The sequence below is a fragment of the Palaemon carinicauda genome, chromosome 42 (assembly GCF_036898095.1).
Source record: "Palaemon carinicauda isolate YSFRI2023 chromosome 42, ASM3689809v2, whole genome shotgun sequence".
NCBI lineage: Eukaryota > Metazoa > Arthropoda > Malacostraca > Decapoda > Palaemonidae > Palaemon > Palaemon carinicauda.
The window spans coordinates 1428901-1442812 of record NC_090766.1 but is presented as its reverse complement, the minus strand read 5'-3'; the positions used below and the strand labels follow the sequence as shown (position 1 = coordinate 1442812).

The following is a 13912-nucleotide window of genomic DNA, read 5'->3' as shown; positions in this document are numbered from 1 at the left end:
CTCTCAGCAGCATGTTCCACGTCTTTAGGCTCAAACAGATTCGTTCCCTCCAAGGAAGAATGCCTGAGCCTGTATATCTCGGTGCTAGGGACCTTCTGATGGAACCTCTCAGCCACCACATCCCGACGTTTCAGGATGGTGTTCGCCCACAAGTTCGAGACTTGGTGGGCCAGAAACTCGATCGTGCGAGTGCCTGAGAGGAGGAACGTCTCCATAGCTTTCCTGGTACGTTCTTTGGAGAAATCATGCGAACGTATCAGGATACCTAAGGTCCCTAACCCGATATCTAGCCACGAAGTGGCTTGCATAGCACACTTCGCAACCTTCTCCTGGTTAAGGACCTGTTGCCGAGAATGAGACCTGCCAGTTGGAGTCTCTCAAGAGGGACTCCCCTGGTAAGCTCTTCCAAAGAATGGTGAAGCGGAAGAGCTAAACAAGGCTCCTCCAAGATCTCGAAGTACCTCCTCTGCTGAACGCGAGGAGTTAGGAGAAGCTTGTTGCCGGCACTGGAGCGGTTGGAGGAGGCTAACTCAGAGAGCTGGACCGTGATCTTCTCCCTGGTACTCTTAATCCCCTGAGACCAGGGCAGAGCCGCACTGGCCTTAGAAGGTTTTTGAGTTCCAAATACTCGGTCCAAGACCGTGTCTTTGCCCTCTCGAGGGGGAATCTCTGGGTCAGCAAACCCATTGAGAGTCCTCATAAGAGTCAGAACCTGCCAAAATGCATGTTCTGACTCCTGTAGTTCTCCTCCGGATGTCGGACATGCAGTGAAGTCTCCTGTCCCCAAAGGCTCTTCTTGGGGAGAATCGCGGACGTTCTCCGAGTGACTAGCTGGCTCCGTCGTAAGTCTCGTCAAGGATTTTGGCAGTGTCTTCGAGTCCTTCGACTCCCTCCTGGGAGGGATGCAGGACTCCAACAAAGTCGGAGGCAAGTTCTTCTCCGTCCCTACCCGGGAAGACTTCTCAACGCGAGGTGGGGTTTCCCTCATTGATGCGATGGGGGAACGTCTCACCTCACGTGACTCCCCTGAGGACGGGAAATCCTCGTCCGACAGGGAAGAAGAAAAAGTCTGGGGGGGGGAGATAACTTGCCTCAAGGGCTTACGAGGAGACAGCTTAGAAATCACCGCGTCCAAAGCTCCTCTTTTTCTCTTCAGAGGGGTAGACGACGCCAAGGATTTGTGGCCCAGTTCAGAGAGAACAGGCTTGAAAGCCTGTACAACTGCTCTGATCAGGGCCCCAAACCATGGCTGTCGGCTGACAGTTGCGCTGTCAACCACTCCCTCTGGAGGGACAGGGATCGACAGATCCCTGGGAGGAGTTTCCAAAGGGGGGTTCACCTGAAAAGAAAAGGAAAAAGAAATGTTCCTGGACCTTTCTGGAATCTTCCCTTCCACCACCGAGCGCGCTGTTCTGCGCTTGCAGGGAGGGGAATGTGGGGATGGCGACCTTGCCGTGCGTTGTCCTGCAGCCTCGCACGCGGGAGGGTATTGGCGCTCGCGCGGGGGAACGTGTTGGCGCTCGGGCGATAGGGAACACCCGGGGTCGCGCGCAGGACACTGCTGACGCGCGTGCGCGATTGCGCGGGCGCGCAGGCCAGTAATGGCGCGTAGAAGCGTGCATGGGAGACACAGGAGAGTGCGCAGGAGGCTGATTGTGCACTCGCACGCGCAGGATCAAGATGATGGACCCGTGGGCGTGCGGGCGAGAGATCGCGTCCCCCAGAAGATGTCGTAGGACGCGCGCGCAGGAGATATATCCCTTGCGCGCGAACGTGCAGGCGGAACCTGTGTGCGTGGGCGCGTATCTTGCGGGCGCGTGTCAGGCTGGCGGTGCATTGCTGTTGGAGAGGATGGGTGTGGGTGCGCAGGGCGCGCGCGCGTATTCTCGTAGGCGCGAGCAAGTGAACGCGCGCGATTACGCGCTGGCGAGGGATAGTGCGCAGGAGATAGCAGGCTGCGCGTTGGCGAGCGCTGGAGTGTAGGTGAAGTCTTTGACTTCCCTACAGCGCCCAGATCCGAAGATCGTGGGCGCGCAGGAGAGATGGCAGTACGTGGGCGCTGACGCGTAGGAGAGCGCTGACGCGCAGGAGATCGTTGGCGCGCAGGAGATCGTTGGCGCGCAGGAGAGTGCTGGCGCGTTGGCAAGCGCTGGCGCGCAGTGTGTTGGCACACAGTAGGTTGATGGCGCGCAGTGGCGCCCTGGTGAGCAGGTGAGCGCTGGTGCAAGATACGTATGCGCGCGATAGCGCGAACGCCCTTGTTGGCCCGAAGGGACCGGTGCCTGACTATGGTGATAGACAGGGTGCGTTGGCGCGTAAAGCGCATCAGCAGCCAGGAACGGCGACGGCAGGTCAGCAGGTCTGACAGGTGGAAGGTCGGCGTGCCCTTTGAAAGGACGACCTTCCACCGAAGGGGATCGCGAACGATCCACAGAGAGGTCCAGGACCGTAGCAGGAACAGTTGGTGATCGCTGACGAGGCTCCTCTGCGGCGGACTGCAATGATGATGACGAACCAAAGAGGCGCCTCCTCACCGATTTATAAGGTGAAGGAAGGCCTCTCCGGCGAAGAGGAAGGCAAGCCTTGCGACGTATGCGCCCTCTGGGGGCTGTAGGATCAGCAAACTGACCTTCAGCAGTCCTCCGAAGAGGAGTCTCTGTAAGTGAACTCTCCCGAGGGGAAGAATCACCGGCAGGAGAGATTGTTGGACTTAGTTTCTCCCTCGTAGGAGAAACTAAGCCTTCAGCTACTGCGGGATGAGAAGAGGCAGAGGTATTAGGAGATACCGCATTGGATACCTCTGACACCACAACGTCAACAATTGACAAAGGATCAACCTCTGCCAAAGTCAGCGATTGCTTGACAGCGGCACCCAATCGGATGATATCAAGAAGAGCTTCCTTGGAGGGCGAACCCTCGAGCCCCAAGGAAGACCAAAGCTGAAACAAATTGGTTAAAGATAAATCCTCCCCCGGGGAAAGAGGTGGAGCTGCCTCGCTAGGGTAGGCAACGCCATCTCTCGAACCCCGAGTTTGGGAAACAGAACCACGGTCTACGCTACCACTCGCCGGTCTCTCGAAAGAGGCCGATCGAGCGTGAGCTTCAGAGGAGGTTTGGGCAACGGAAGAAGAGTCCCTGGGATTTTCTCCTTTCGAAGAAACCTTCGAAGGAGAAATATCCCGCCTGGACTTCTTCTTACGTCGCCGAGAAGACCTCTCCCACTGGGAGGCAGACCACTCCCTACACTCACCACGCTTATTACCACTATCATACCATTGACCTCTACAGTAAGGGCAAAGGGTGTGAAGGTCCGTCTCGACCGCCGACATGAATGTTCTGCAGGGGCGGTCGGGTAATCCAGGACAGGTGCGCATGATCGCAGAGGCCAACTTCACACTCAAACCTGAGAAAGAAAAAGCAGAAAAGCATTAATGGCTGTCAAGAGCGAGGCGAGGATGAGAGAGGACACGTCTGTCTACCATCCGAGCTGAGAGCAAAGTGACCTCAAGCACAGGTATGTGAGGGGGGGGGGGGTAGCAAGCTACCCTCCCCTACCCCCCTAACTAGCGGTGGGGGTAGTAAACCCCCGTTAAATTTTAATGGCTCGTCATTTCAGCTACGCCGAAAGTAATACTTGTACCCCTATTAAATACTGTGGTTTGTATTTCAGTTACAGAACAAATAATTCATTACTGTACAGTAGAGACAAAAATCTAGACAGATTTGTCACAAGAGTGAAATAATGCATTACAGTACAGTACTGTACAGTATAGGAAAAACTATAAAAAGAGTATATACTACTAAAAGAAAAATAATTCATTATTGTACAGTATAGAAAAAACTATAGAAAGAATGCATACCACTACAGTATGTCTCTTTTAACTCACCTGAAACCAACCAGCTGATCTTAAAAGGTCGTGAACACAAATTTATTGTATCACGGAACACTAAAACACTCGCGCAAAATTTCGCACACCTGAAAAAAAAATGCTCAGTAAGCCAAAGATAGAAAACATGTTACCATCAATTTAATATACAACCACTGTCCTTATGATGCAAGTCTCAAAATAACTCCAATAACAATAACCCTTTTACCCCCAAAGGACGTACTGGTACGTTTCACAAAAGCCATCCCTTTACCCCCATGGCCGTACCGGTACGTCCTTGCAAAAAAATGCTATAAAAATTTTTTTTTCATATTTTTGATATTTTATTTTAGAAAATTCAGGCATTTTCCAAGAGATTGAGACCAACCTGACCTCTCTATGACAAAAATTAAGGCTGTTAGAGCAATTTAAAAAAAATATACAGCAAAATGTGCTGGGAAAAAATAACCCCTTGGGGGTTAAGGGTTGGAAATTTCCAAATAGCCTGGGGGTAAAAGGGTCAAGTTATAGGCAAAAGTACAGTGTATGCTTCTAATGGACTAAGTCGGTAGCAGGCCACTATTCCATCCTCTGAGAAAAGCGTTTAACTAAACACATTACCTTGTATTGTAATGCCTTGGTTAATGTTCTTGACATTGTCTCCCTTTTTGGGAGACAAATATTTTAATGTAACCTAGTATTAAGTTTCTTTGAATTTATTACTGTCCCCAGCAACAACAGCTTCTCATCCCAATGATTTTTGAATCAGTGGGTCATTAAAGTCTCCTTCCTCTGCTTTTATTTATGACCAGAAAGTTGACACAGTCAAGGGGAAAGATCCTTCAGAAAGTTAAGACACAGTCAAGGGGAAAGATCCTTCAGAAAGTTGACACACAGTCAAGGGGAAAGATCTTTCAGAAAGTTAAGACACAGTCAAGGGGAAAGATCCTTCAGAAAGTTAAGACACAGTCAAGGGGAAAGATCCTTCAGAAAGTTAAGACACAGTCAAGGGGAAAGATCCTTCAGAAAGTTAAGACACAGTCAAGGGGAAAGATCCTTCAGGTTCACAGTCAAGTAGGTTAAGACTGTAGTCCTGTATCCCAATAAGTAGGGGGAGTTTCCTAATTAAAAGAATGAAAGGTTTCATGTACCGTAATTAGTCCATTTCCTAGCTCTACAGTTTGTCCACTGCCAAGATGTTCACCTGTTCTGTCAAAGCTACAGGAGACACTGGTCATTCAATAGTACTGATGAGCTAAAACAGCCCTGTCGAAGCATACACAGTAGTCAGTGACATACACCAACATGCATCCCCTTCTTCCCTTCTGAACTGGTCAGATTAGGCACAAAAGGGTGGAGCACTGTCTGCACTTTTCTTAAAGAAATAAACAGCTTGAGGTCCTGATTAAATTCTGGAGGAAGCCAGAGCTTTTTTCAAAGGTAATCTCCTAGCAGTGTGGAAGATCACTGTAACTGCCTCCAAACTCCAAAGAACCTGTGACCACTGAAGGTGGCTACACCGTGGATAAGGGAGTCATGGATAGCCTTCCTCTACTTAACCATTAGATTTACAGTACAGTATGTCCCTCTAAGGAAACAGAAATGTAGCCTCCAGCACTGAGTTGTTGTTCAATGCTGACATAGCTTATGGAGCAATTGCATCATTTCTCAAGAACCCTTTAGCCCAGTGCATGGCTGACTGGTGTGCCATGAATGTTACCACCCTTTTATCCGACAGAATAAATTTACTGTACCTCGCTAACATTTCAGGATATGACAGATCCTGAGTAGTGGTGAAGTAGGTGACTGCACCGAACTACTGGTCCATTGAGGAATCTGCCTAGAAATTGACCATAAAACAGGTTTCCATGACAAAAGACTCAAGAGGTAAAATGACTGTACCCTCAGTTTTGACTCTCTTCATGCAATTCCATCGTCAACAAAGTAACTGTGCAATCAACGGGATGAGTAGATGGGCTTGCACTCAAGAGAGTGCAGGAGGCAGAATCTAGTTCTACCAGCAAAATTTCAGTGAGTTCTAAGCCTTGGAACTCTAAGAGAATTCACTTCAGTGAGTTCTAAGCCTTGGAACTCTAAGAGAATTCATTCCGTCCAAGGCTAAGTAAGCAAGTTCCAACTACAACAATTCCAGCGAGGTCCTTGATCCTTGAGGAGTGCCAAAATGCTCATCAATAACCAAGAAACCACGCTAGCCACAAACAAGTGCAACAACATCGACAATCAAATGCTCTGTCTCACGGATTTTCTTCTTCGCCAGACCTAAGCCAAGGGTTATCTAAAAACAGAAACTTCTCAATCTCAAGGGAGAAGATCTCAAGAAACGACTCTTTCCTCACAGGGTAGGCCTATGTGCAATCTGGACCAAGAAAGAACCGGGAGTATACCCTGAAGAGAGAAGAGGGCCTAATCGACGATCTGCCTATGGCACTCGTGTCCACAGACTGACGAAGTACATACCATAGCTTCTGTGGTGAGAATTGGTGAGAGAAGTACCTAGTCACCCTTCAATATTCGCAGGTTCTACCTTCGGGGATTGGGTCATTCACGATACAAAAAAACTGTATTGTATCCCCTATAAAATGAAAAAATCACATATTTGCAGTTTCAAGAGTTCTATCTTGGCTCTTGGCACAACTATTTCAAACTGACCAGACTGCTTTGTAATTGGTATCTTCCGCGCCATTTCCAACTCCATACAGAACAACACCCCATCTTGTACACTGCTTGCAGCCAAAGTCAAAACTGCTAGCATTACTGACTGATGGGTGGGGCTTACCTACCACCCATCGGTAGTTTAAAGGTTAAAGGTGTTTGGTTTCAGTTCCAGTTTCCTCAGGATAGATGCTCCCCAGAAAGTCAGCCGGGAAGCCCAAACCCCCATTGTGGTGTCCAACCACAGCAGTGGCCTCGCCAGTAAATTATCTGCAGGTCACGGTCCCGAGCGGGGATCGCTCTGCTGCCATGTGAATGCAAGGCAAAAGCGTTACCTCTGTACTAGCCGTTCCAGATTTACTGTAGCAATACACCTATTCAAAGATGAAGGTCTGTATTCATGTATGAACAAATAGGCGGAATTACATATGTATAAAAAATATCATCCAGATAAGGCAGTAGCCAGTAAAGCATCCAATCTTTATAATAATGAATCAAGTCATTTCAGAAATCTCTTAAAATGGAGGAAGAGACAAACCTGTCTTGATCAGTTTTCAATACAATGGCCATAATGCGAATCAGTTATTGCCAGGAGACATCTAAAAAAAACAGAACTCCAGGATGGCATATACCCAATTGTCAATACAACACTAAAGCCTCCTCACTACCTTCCACAAAAGTCATCCACTCTATCTACTATAAATAAGGTTGAGTTAGTGCTCATTAATTCCATATATTTAATTTAAACTATTAAATATAACTTTGTTTTCCTTATGTACAGTACTGTACTTTATTATAAACTTATAAAAAAAAGACCCATAACAGGAGCATCCCAGAGCAGGGAAGCAAATTTTAATATTTCCATTTATTATTATGTAAACTGGTCCTGATGTGACACTGAAAAAGGCATTGATTTATAAACAGTAATGATTCCAATAGTAGCACATAATAATAATAATAATAATAATAATAATAATAATAATAATAATAATACATACATATATCAAGGCACTTCCCCCAATTTTGGGGGGTAGCCAACATCAACAAATGAAACAAAAACAAAAAGGGGACCTCTACTCTCTACGTTCCTCCCAGCCTAACAAGGGACTCAACCGAGTTCAGCTGGTACTGTTAGGGTGCCACAGCCCACCCTACCCCGTTATCCACCACAGATGAAGCTTCATAATGCTGAATCCCCTACTGCTGCTACCTCCGCGGTCATCTAAGGCATCGGAGGCAGCAGGGGGCATAAAAACAATTAGAATAGCGCCAACGTTATCCCTGCGTGTCGTAAGAGGCGACTAAAAGGGAAGGGATGAGGGGGCTGGGAACCCCCTCTCCTGTATCTACATCCTGTGAGACATCGACAAAATAATAATAATAATAATAATAATAATAAAAACGTTCAGTAGCTATTGTTGCGCATGTGAAAGTAAAAAATAACCCCAAAATAAAGACCCATGGGGCTAACGAGCGCAGCTCGACATATACCACTTGTCAGACCATAGAAGCAGTGTTGTAATGTTAATTTTACGAGCGTAGTGAACCACGGCAGAGCAAAAATCATCAGAAGGATGTGAAGTGAATCATAAATAAATACGATATTTAAATTCTAAGCCAATTAGCCTATATGAACCATATATTTTTCCAACTGGTTATCTTCAGTTAATTTTGCATTTTGGACCGTCATTATTGTTGCAAATCACTCGCTTTTGGCATTTACCCACCCAAAAAACCTGGGTTTTCCACAGGGGTCCCAGATAAATGTCTTCATATAAGGGGGCTCAAAGACTCATAAATGGGTAGTTTGCCTCAATAATCATGGTCATGAATGCATAAAGCACAAGATAATGAGTAAGAAAAATGTTATTTTCATTAGTAAAATAAATTTTTGAATATACTTACCCGATGATCATATAGCTGTCAGCTCTGCTGCCCGACAGAAAAAACCTACGGGCGGAATACGCCAGCGATCGCTATACAGGTGGGGGTGTACATCAACAGCGTCATCTGTCGAGCAGGTACTCAAGTACTCGATGTCAACACAGAACCAATTTTCTCCTCGGTCCACTGGGTCTCTATTGGGGAGGAAGGGTGGGTCCTTTAATTTATGATCATCGGGTAAGTATATTCAAAAATTTATTTTACTAATGAAAATAACATTTTTCAATATTAAACTTACCCGATGATCATATAGCTGATTCACACCCAGGGAGGTGGGTAGAGACCAGCATATATGTTAACATTAAGAGCTAAGTATTCCGTATTTCCTTTTAGCAGTTATTCAAAATAACAAACATAAAATTAATAAGTACCTGGTAAGGAAGTCGACTTGAACAATTACTCTGCCTTTTTAAGTACGTCTTCCTTACTGAGCCTCGCGATCCTCACAGGATGCTGAGCGACTCCTAGGAGCTGAAGTATGAAGGGTTGCAACCCATACTAAAGGACCTCATCAAAACCTCTAATCTAGGCGCTTCTCAAGAAAGAATTTGACCACCCGCCAAATCAACCAGGATGCGAAAGGCTTCTTAGCCTTCCGGACAACCCAAAAACAACAATAAAAAGCATTTCAAGAGAAAGATTAAAAAGGTTATGGAATTAGGGGAATGTAGTGGTTGAGCCCTCACCCACTACTGCACTCGCTGCTACGAATGGTCCCAGGGTGTAGCAGTTCTCGTAAAGAGACTGGACATCTTTAAGGTAAAATGATGCGAACACTGACTTGCTTCTCCAATAGGTTGCATCCATTACACTCTGCAGAGATCTGTTTTGTTTGAAGGCCACTGAAGTTGCGACAGCTCTAACTTCATGTGTCCTTACCTTCAGCAAAGCATGGTCCTCCTCATTCAGATGGGAATGAGCTTCTCGAATTAAAAGTCTGATATAATAAGAAACTGCATTCTTCGACATTGGTAAAGAAGGTTTCTTAATAGCGCACCATAAAGCTTCTGATTGTCCACGTAATGGCTTAGTCCGTTTCAAATAGTACTTAAGAGCTCTTACCGGGCATAGTACTCTTTCTTGTTCATTTCCAACCAAATTAGCAAGGCTTGGAATATCGAACGATTTGGGCCAAGGACGAGAAGGAAGTTCGTTTTTGGCTAAAAAACCAAGCTGTAAGGAACATGTAGCCGTTTCAGATGTAAATCCAATGTTCCTGCTGAAGGCGTGTATCTCACTGACTCTTTTAGCTGTTGCTAAGCAGACGAGGAAAAGAGTTTTCAAAGTGAGATCTTTTAAAGAGGCTGATTGAAGTGGTTCGAACCTTGCTGACATAAGGAACCTTAGTACCACGTCTAAGTTCCAACCTGGTGTGGCCAACCGACGCTCCTTCGAGGTCTCAAAAGACTTAAGGAGGTCCTGTAGATCTTTGTTGTTGGAAAGATCTAAGCCTCTGTGACGGAAGACTGCTGCCAACATGCTCCTGTAACCCTTGATCGTGGGAGCTGAAAGGGATCTTTCCTTCCTTAGGTATAAAAGGAAGTCAGCTATCTGAGTTACAGAGGTACTGGTTGAGGATACTGATTTAGACTTGCACCAGCTTCGGAAGACTTCCCACTTCGACTGGTAGACTTTGAGAGTGGATGTCCTCCTAGCTCTAGCAATCGCTCTGGCTGCCTCCTTCGAAAAGCCTCTAGCTCTCGAGAGTCTTTCGATAGTCTGAAGGCAGTCAGACGAAGAGCGTGGAGGCTTGGGTGTACCTTCTTTACATGCGGCTGACGCAGAAGGTCCACTCTTAGAGGAAGTGTTCTGGGAACGTCTACTAGCCATTGCAGTACCTCGGTGAACCATTCTCTCGCGGGCCAGAGGGGAGCAACCAACGTCAACCTTGTCCCTTCGTGAGAGGCGAACTTCTGCAGTACTCTGTTGACAATCTTGAACGGGGGGAACGCATAAAGGTCTAGATGGGACCAATCCAGAAGAAAGGCATCTATGTGAACTGCTGCTGGGTCCGGAATCGGTGAACAATAAATTGGGAGCCTCTTGGTCATCGAGGTTGCGAACAGATCTATGGTGGGCTGGCCCCACAATGCCCATAGTCTGTTGCATACATTCTTGTGAAGGGTCCACTCTGTTGGGATGATCTGACCCTTCCGGTTGAGGCGGTCTGCCATGACATTCATGTCGCCTTGAATGAACCTCGTTACTAGGGATATGTTTCGATCTCTTGACCAGGTGAGGAGGTCCCTTGCGATCTCGTTCAACGTCATCGAATGAGTCCCTCCTTGCTTGGAGATGTACGCCAGAGCTGTGGTGTTGTCGGAGTTCACCTCCACCACCTTGCCTAGAAGGAGGGACTTGAAGCTTCTCAAGGCCAGATGAACTGCCAGTAGCTCCTTGCAGTTGATGTGTAACTCGCTTTGAACCGCATTCCACGTGCCCGAGCATTCCCGACCGTCCAATGTCGCACCCCAGCCCGTGTCCGATGCGTCCAAGAAGAGAAGGTGGTCGGGGGTCTGAACAGCCAGTGGCAGACCCTCCCTGAGGAGAATGTTGTTCTTCCACCAAGTCAGAGACGACTTCATCTTCTCGGAAATAGGAACCGAGACCGCTTCTAGCGTCTTGTCCTTGCTCCAGTGAGCAGCTAAGTGAAATTGAAGAGGGCGGAGGTGGAGTCTCCCTAACGCGATGAACTGGTCCAGTGATGAAAGCGTCCCTATCAGACTCATCCACTGTCTGACTGAACATCGGTCCTTCTTCAGCATGGACTGGATGCATTCTTGGGCTTGACTGATTCTGGGGGCCGACGGAAAAGCCCAAAAAGCTTGACTCTGAATCTCCATCCCTAGGTATACTATAGTTTGGGATGGGACGAGTTGGGACTTTTCTATATTGACCAGGAGACCCAATTCCTTGGTCAGATCTAGAGTCCACTGTAGATTCTCCAGACAGCGACGACTTGACGCAGCTCTTAAAAGCCAGTCGTCCAAATAGAGGGAGGCTCTGATGTTTGCTAAATGCAGGAATTTGGCAATATTCCTCATCAGTTTGGTAAAAACTAGCGGTGCCGTGCTTAGGCCAAAGCACAGGGCTTGGAACTGGTATACAACTTTCCCGAAAACGAACCTTAGAAAAGGTTGGGAATCTGGGTGGATGGGGACGTGAAAGTAAGCGTCCTTTAGGTCTAACGAGACCATCCAGTCTTCCTTCCTGACCGATGCTAGAACCGACTTTGTCGTCTCCATGGTGAACGTCTGCTTTGTGACAAAGACATTCAGAGAACTGACGTCTAGCACCGGTCTCCACCCTCCTGTCTTCTTCGGCACTAAGAAGAGGCGGTTGTAGAAGCCCGGGGATTGATGGTCCCGGACTATGACTACCGCTCCCTTTTGTAGTAAGAGAGACACCTCTTGCTGTAAAGCTAGTCTCTAGTCCTCCTCTCTGTACCTGGGAGAGAGGTCGATGGGAGTTGTTGCTAGAGGGGGCTTGCGCAAGAATGGAATCTTGTATCCCTCCCTGAGTAACTTCACAGACTGTGCGTCTGCGCCCCTGTTCTCCCAGGCCTGCCAGTAGTTCTTGAACCTGGCTCCCACTGCTGTCTGAAGAAGGTGGCAGTCAGACTCTGCCTCTAGAGGACTTGGAACCCTTCTTCTTGCTCCCACGTTGACTTCCGGCACGAGCACCTCCTCTGCTGGAGGCTCTGCCACGAAAGGGCGGAATGAACCTTGACGCTGGAGTGTCCATCCTGGGTCTAGGTACGGAGGGCAAAGGGGTGGCTTTGCGTGCGGATGAAGCCACCAGGTCATGGGTGTCTTTCTGGATCAAGGAGGCAGCAATCTCCTTGATCAACTCTTCAGGGAAGAGACACTTCGAGAGTGGAGCAAACATAAGCTCCGACTTTTGACATGGGGTGACTCCAGCTGACAAGAAGGAGCAAAGGTGATCTCGCTTCTTGAGAACCCCAGACACGAAAGAAGCCGCAAGCTCACTAGAACCATCCCGAATGGCTTTGTCCATGCAGGACATGATGAGCATGGAAGTTTCCTTATCAGAAGGGGAGGTCTTCCTGCTCAACGCTCCCAAACACCAGTCCAAGAAGTTAAAGACTTCGAATGCGCGGAAAACTCCCTTCATAAGATGGTCCATATCCGAAGGAGTCCAGCAAATCTTGGAGCGTCTCATAGCCAGCCTGCGGGGAGAGTCTACCAAACTTGAGAAGTCGCCCTGGGCAGAGGCAGGAACTCCCAAGCCGAGAACTTCTCCCGTTGCATACCAGACGCTAGATCTGGAAGCAAGCTTGACCGGGGGAAACATAAAGGATGTCTTCCCAAGCTGCTTCTTGGACTGCAACCACTCTCCCAGTACCCTTAAAGCTCTCTTGGACGAGCGAGCGAGTACGAGCTTCGTAAAGGCAGGTGCTGCTGACTGCATGCCTAAAGCGAACTCAGAGGGAGGCGAGCGTGGTGCTGCAGACACAAACTGATCCGGATATAAATCCTTGAACAGCGCAAGCACTTTCCTAAAGTCTAAGGAGGGAGGCGAGGTCTTGGGTTCTTCGATGTCCGAGTGTTGGTCGTCAAGATGTGCAGCTTCGTCATCATCAGAGATACCATCGTCTGAATGTTGAGGAGGAAGGAGCAACGGAGTGGGCTGGACGGCTGAGTCCGGCAGCACGGGTGCATGCGTGGCTGCACTGGACCCAACATCATGCCACTGTTGGTCAGTCTGAGAACTGGCGACAACCAAAGCTGAGTGGGTGCGCAAAGAGTCTACTTCCGACTGTGGAAGGATAGCGGAGACCACCGTGGGTTGCGGAGGCTGACGCACCGCGTCAAAACACGGCAGCCTAACTCCACCCTCCTGTTGTTGTGGTAGCTCACGCACGGCAACGGAGGGTTCCGTGCGTCTGTGAACGTCAGCATGCATCTGGCAGGGTCGACTGCGCATGGGTGGAGGAGCTCTCACAGCTGGCGTGTGGGAGCAGGCAGCCTCAGCGTCTGCTGGGCGCACAACCGTGGCAGGTTGTGGGCTAACGGGTGCAGCGACAACCTTCTCCGCACGAAACTCCTGCATAACAGCAGCTAACTGAGTCTGCATAGACTGCAGCAAAGACCACTTAGGGTCTACAAAAGCGGCAACAGACGGAGGTACTGTCCGTTGTGACTGAGGGTCTAAAACAGCGGGTGCGGCAACAGACGGAGTTACTGCCTGTTGCGGTACCACTTTGCCTCTCTTAGGAGGTGTGCAGTCGTCGGAGGACTGCAGCGAGTCCGAACTGACCCAGTGGCTACACCTGGGCCGTTGGACTAGCTCGGAAGGGACCTTACGCTTAAGAGGCCGTGAGACCTTGGTCCATCGTTTCTGACGAGAAACCTCTTCCGCAGACGAGGAATGAACGGGCTCACTCGTCTTCTTGTGGGTGGGACGAT

The 13912-nt window shown here is 48.4% G+C and overlaps 1 long non-coding RNA gene across 1 annotated transcript in view; it reads right to left on the bottom strand.

The window, feature by feature from the left end:
- LOC137632903 (uncharacterized) overlaps nt 1-13912 on the bottom strand; it is a 40787-nt gene that overhangs the window by 11829 nt on the left and 15046 nt on the right. Inside the window, exon 2 of the long non-coding RNA XR_011042134.1 lies at nt 3888-3976. This is a non-coding gene — a long non-coding RNA (uncharacterized lncRNA). The remainder of the gene's footprint in view (nt 1-3887; nt 3977-13912) is intronic.